This window comes from Rattus rattus, chromosome 17, assembly GCF_011064425.1.
Source record: "Rattus rattus isolate New Zealand chromosome 17, Rrattus_CSIRO_v1, whole genome shotgun sequence".
Lineage (NCBI taxonomy): Eukaryota > Metazoa > Chordata > Mammalia > Rodentia > Muridae > Rattus > Rattus rattus.
Genome location: NC_046170.1, coordinates 16,461,400 through 16,467,697, shown reverse-complemented (window position 1 = coordinate 16,467,697; position 6,298 = coordinate 16,461,400).

Sequence of the window (6,298 nt, the reverse complement as noted above, 5' to 3'; positions counted from 1 at the left end):
GGCACGTGGATCTCTGTGAGTTTGAGACCAGCCAAGTCTGCAGAGCAAGTTCCAGGACAGCCAGGGATACAAAAGAACCCTATCTCGAACAAACAAACAAACAAACAAACAACAACAAAAACAAGCCAGGCTGTGGTGGTGCATATCTTTAATCCCAGTTCTTGAGAAACAAGTGGATCTATGAGTTCAAGACCAGCCTGGCCTTAAACTCCTGCTTTAAGACCAAGTATGGTGATGCATGTGTATGACTTCAGCATTCAGGGGGCTGACGCAGAAGGGTGATGCTTCTAAAGGCCATCCGAGCTATATAGCAAGACTCTACCTCAAGGAAAAGCAAAAGCTCAGTTAGGGAGACACAGAAGTGTGTGGGATCCCACAGGTGGGCCCAGGGATCCTATGCTATAGAACTGGACTAAGGGCCACAGGGAATGGAAAATGGAGTTTGGGGCTAAGCCAAGGAAGGTTAGTGCCGGGAGGGCAATGTGAGGATGGATGATGGCTCAGTGGGTATGGTGTTCATTAGACCAATGTGAGTACATGAGTTCAAATCCTCAGCACCCACCTAAGAAGCCAGGCTGTGTAACTCTAGCACTTGGTAGGCAGAGGGAGAGAGGAGCAAGTTCAAAGTTCAGTGAGCGACCCTGTCTCAAAGAGCAAGCTGGAGACTGATAGAAAAAGACCCCAACGTTGATCTCTGACCTCCACGTGTACATGCAACCACACACAGACACATGCATACAACCCACGACCATGTACACGGGCAAAGATCCCCATACACAACATCAACATGTAGCGGCTCATGTTCTCATTCTAATTGTTTTATCCAAAACTCTCTTTGCAGTGTCTCTCACGGGAAGCTAAAAGAAACCTGTCCCAGGTTGGTTTTTGATTGGTCAATAGTTACCGGTCTGGGCAGGGAGACAGAGGGGGAACTTTTAGGATTCCCAGGAAGGGACTGAGGAAGGAGGAAGAGGGGATTCCACTATGATGAGGGCCATGCTAGAAAGATGCAGGAGGGAGAGACAGACCAATGTAGGTGCAGGGAGGAAGTGGCCCCAGGAGGGCTGCCCAGCAGGGTCCGGGGCAGCAAAGATGAAATATAGAGTTAATAAGTATTAACTCGGAAATATCAGAGAGGAGTGTTTATCCACGTGGAGTCAGGGAGTGACCCAACCATTGAACTGCTTAGGGCATATTAAATATAAGGCCGTGTGTGTGTGTGTGTGTGTGTGTGTGTGTGTGTGTGTGTGTGTGTGTTCTTGAATCCAAAACATTGGCAGGTAGCAAGGAGTGCACACACATCAGCCGGGAGTTTAGAGCTGATTAAGGTAAGACCATCTCATTTATACACATATAGTTATTGATGTGTTCACTTTGTTGGGCCTTGTAACAGGATTCTTGGTGAAACAGTTTTCAGGATGTTTTTATGACACTGCTTTTAGTAAATTATATTAATGGCAGAATTGAGAATCGGTGTTCATTCTCTTTCTTTTGCCTGTCTGGCTATCTGGGCCATCTGTCTGTCTGCCTGCCTGCTTGTCTGTCTGCCTGTCTATCTTTCTCAATCTTTCAATGTGTGTGTCAGTGTTTGTCTGTCTGTCTCAATGTGTATCTATGTCTGTCCATTTGTCCCACTCACTCTCTTGATGTGTGTGTCAGTGTCTATCTCTCAATGTGTGTGTGTGTCTGTCTTTCTCACTCTTTCTCTCTTGATGTGTCTATCTGTCTGTCTCGATGTGTGTGTCTGTGTCCCTGAGTATAGGCGTGCTCACGTCACAGCATTCTTTTTGAGGTCAGAGGTCAGCCTCCAGGGTTGGGTTTGCCTTCTTATTTCAGACAGGGCGTCTTAGTCGTTAAGGTCAAGCTGAGGGTTTCTCTGTGTTGTCCTGACTCTGCCTTCCATATCCGCGAACCCTGGACTGCACAGCCAGCACTCCACTCTACTGGCTGAGCCATTGCCCAGGCCCCGGAATTCATGCACCAAGGACAAAGCAGAGGAGATCCATCCAGTCAGCTGAGACCTTAACAGAACAAAATGGATCTTCCATGTGTGAAGAGATAAAGAGGTGCCTAAGGCCTTTGACTACAAACCACAGCAGCTTCCCTGTGTCTACCCCGCTGAGCCGCCATTTATCAAGCCTCATGCATCACGTTGGCTGTTCCTTCACACACACACACACACACACACACACACACACACACACACACACACACACACACATGTTCCCCAACTCACACTGGTGCTACTTGTGATTTTCAAGCTGACTGTGGTGTGAAAATGAACCTCCTGACCTGTTGGGATTTTCGTTTTTACTACACAACATGAGATATTCCGCATTTTATCATGGAGGGGTTTTGTGTCTGGTGGTTTAAGTAGGAATGGCCCCTATAAGCTCATATGTTTGAACACTTGGTCTGCAGTTGGTGAAACTGTTTGGGAAGAATGAGGAGGTGTGGCCTTGCTGGGGGAGTGTGCCATTGGAGGTGACAGTTCTGGAGTTTTGGTTTCTTAAATAAAAACATAGGAGTGTTATAAGAGTACGTTGTTTTACTCCCAGGGGTGGGATATGGGGCTGCTTCAGATTGCCCACAGCAGCTGACTGTGATTTGCCTCATGCTCTGGCAGAGGCGTGGTTGGTTGGTGGTAGCCACATTTGCTAAGTAGTCCTGCTCAGTGACTACGCAAGAAGAAGAAATTAGATATCCTGGTCAAACTTGTCCCAAGGAACTCAACACCCAATCAGCAGGCAGTAGTCTAACGATAATGCTGCCCCCTGCCAACCCCTGACTGTGTTCAGGGATCTCTTTCCCTTCCTCTCTCTCCTTTTTCTCTCTTATCTAGGATTAGGGGTTTGGAAGGGTGGAGACCCATACTGTGGTGATGTGATTGGTGTGGCCACCACAGATGGACTAAATGCTTGGCCATAGGAAATGGCTGGATTAGGGGGTGTGGCCTTGTTGGAGGAAGTGTGCAGGTGGACTGTAAGGACTCCTATGCTCAAGTCTGACCAGTGTGATCCAGTCTCCTTCCTGCTGCCTTTGAATCAAGATATAGAACTCTAGGCTCCTCTAGTACCATATCTGCCTGAACTCTGCCATGTTTTCTGTGAGGATGATAGACTAAACCTCTGAAATTCTAAGCCAGCCAAAACTAAATGTTTTCTCTGTTGAGTTGCCTTGGTCATGGTGTCTCTTCATAGCAATGGAAACCCTGACCAAGGCATGTTATTCCCAGGTAGTTCTCTCTGCCTCACGCTTTGCATCAAGATGTAAGCTCTCAGCTACTATGCCTGCCTGACTGCTGCCATGCTCCCCACCATAATGGTCATGGACTCTAACCTTCTGTACCCCTAAACCCCCAAATTAAACACGTTCTTTTATAAGTCGACTTGGTTATGTTGTCTTATCACAGGAATTGGAAGTTAACTAACACAGGATCAGGTGGTTACAGCCAGCTGTGGGCTAATGCAGGGAACATGTGAGTTTGACTGCACTCAGCTCGTACATCCATAGTTGTAGTGTACAGAATCCATCATCTCAGCACTTAGGGAGCTAAGGCAAGAAAAGCCTGAGTTCAAGACTAGCCTGGATACAGAGTGACACTGAACTCAAGATAAAATGCAGGTCCAGGGACATGGGTCAGTTGGTAGAGAATTCGCCTGGTGTCTGAGGGTCTCTGTGACTGTACTCACACAACACACATCATGACCAAAAGCAGCTTAGGGACCCAGGGTTCATTTCATCTGACAATCGTTAGGTCATTATCTAGGAAAGTCAGGACAGGATTTCAAGGCAGGACCTGGAGGCAGAAACTGGTGCAGAAGCCATAGAAGGATGCTTTCTATGGCTTGCTCATGTCTTCTTAATCCCAAGACTACAAGCCTAGGGGTGGCAACTGCTCACTGTAAGATGGGCCTATCTATGCCAATCATTATGTTTTTTTTTAAAAGCTTTATTTATTATGTATACAGTGTTCTACTTGCACATATGCCTACAGGCCAGAAGAGGGTATCATATCTTATTACACATGATTATGAGCCACCATGTGGTTGCAGGGAATTGAACTCAGGACCTCTGGAAGAGCAGTCAGTGCTCTGAACCACTGAGCCAACTCTCCAGCCTTATGCCAATCATTATTAATAAAGAAAATAAGCTTGTCTACAAGTCAATCTGGTGGGAGGGCATTTTCTCACTTAAGGTCCTGGCTTCCCAGATAACACTAGCCTCTATCAAGCTGACACGCTACTGTTAAACCATAACCTTTCCTTTCTTGGTTATTCCCAAGATCTTATATTAATATCAATATCACAGTATAGAACATTCCAACTTTTTAAAATTCCAGTCTTTAAAAATTCAAACACTTTCAAAGTTCAATCTCTTTAAAACATCCAACATCTCTTACAAATTCAGAGCCTCTCTTTAAGTCTCTTAAAAAGTTCAAAGTCTCTCTAAAATATCCAGGGTCTCATAACTGTAGGTTTCTGTAAAAAAAAAAAAAAAAACATATTAAATAACTTCTTACTCTAAGAGGGGAAAACCAGGGCACAATTACAATCAAAGCAAAGCAAAACAGAAGTGTACCGGTGTATAGAGTTCAGTGTTTGACACCTGGGACTCTTCCTCAATCTTCTGAGCTCCTCAGGCCGTGGCAGCAGAGCGAGCGTCTCTGAGTCTGCCATCCATAGCACATGCACCTTGTAGATGCAGGTTCACCCGTGACTGTGCTAGGAGCTTGGCCCATAGTCCTGGGGTCTCTGAAATGCTGGGGTCTCCATTGCAGCTGGGCTGCGCCTTTGCTGGTAGCCTGTCCTGGGCCTCTCCCATAGTGCCACTCTTCAGCCTCTCTCCATTACCGCCTCAGTCCACTACTACCTGACTAATGGCCTCTCATAGAACCAAGCTTCAGCTCCTGTCCTCGACCCCCTCATGCCTTCAAACACAGTGCCACATGAGAAACTCATACACATTACCAGCCTCAGCTGTCAGCATGAGATACAGTTGGCCCCTTCTGGACCACAGCTTGTATGCAGACCACAAGGAAACACCTCAGTGATGCTGGTCTCTTCTTAATCACCACTAATTTCTCAGCCCCAGCTGACCAGCATCAATCGTCCCAGTAACGGAAAGGTTTCAGTGTTTCTGGGGTTTACTCACAACTGATTCTTCAGACTCAGCAGATCAGAACCACAGATTCTTAATCAAAACATCACATCAACCACAACCCTGATAGAATCTTTGCGTCCCTCTGAAAGTTCACAAGCCAGGCCTTCATTATCTGAGTTACTCACAGAGTCTTCTAAGCTCCCACAACAGCCCATTACTCTCTGAGTGCTCAATGGCTTTCTCCAGTCCAAAGTCCCAAAGTCCTTCCAGGTCCAACACGATCAGGTCCTCACAGCAATAGCCATCTCTCAGCCCAATTTCTGTCGTGGTTGGGTTCCTTTTGCTGAGATAAAACATCACTACCATTCCAGCACTTAGGAGACGGAGGCAGGAGAGTTGGCAGTCAAGGTCGTCCTTGGTTATATATGAGGTTTGAGGGTAGCTGGGGCATCAGACAGTGTCTCAAACAATGAGAAGATAAAACACATTTTTAATTTCTGTCTCCACTTTGCAGCGGGTATTATATGGATATAATCCGATTGTCAGTTGGAAATCAGGTATTAGTTATCTAGTTCTTGTCTTCTTTCTGTTTGAAAGGCTGTCAAGTATCAGGAGCCCCACCCACGGAAGCCATCTTAGCATCTCTCCCTGCTACAGGACATGCACAGAAGTGAGGTAAAGTGAGAAGGCCTTATATGGGCTCCTGGCTCATCTAAGGCCTGTGATGCAGTCCTGTGCTCTGGGCCTGAGGTGAAGAGGAACACCTGGACAGTGAGCCTGGATGGCTGGAGGCTGCTTCCCTCATGCTGACCGGAAAGGAGAGAGAGGAGAGAGAGAGAGAGAGAGAGAGAGAGAGAGAGAGAGAGAGAGAGAGAAGAGATGAAAAAGGCAAAAGACAAAGGTAAACCCCAGCAGCCCTGTGCTGTTTTTTGTCAACTTGACACAGACCCTCGGGTAATTTGGGAAGAAACTCTAATTAAAGAATTTCCTCCGTCAGATTTCCTGTAGGCAGGACTGTGGTGTTTTCTTGATTAATTATTGATGTGGGAGGGCCTGCCCACTGTGGTGTTTTCTTGATTAATTATTGATGTGGGAGGGCCTGGCCAGTGTGGGTAGTTGGTCTAGAACCAACCCTGAAAGGTTGGTCCTGGGTTGTATAGGAAATCAGACTGCAGAAGCCTTTGGGAGCCAGCAC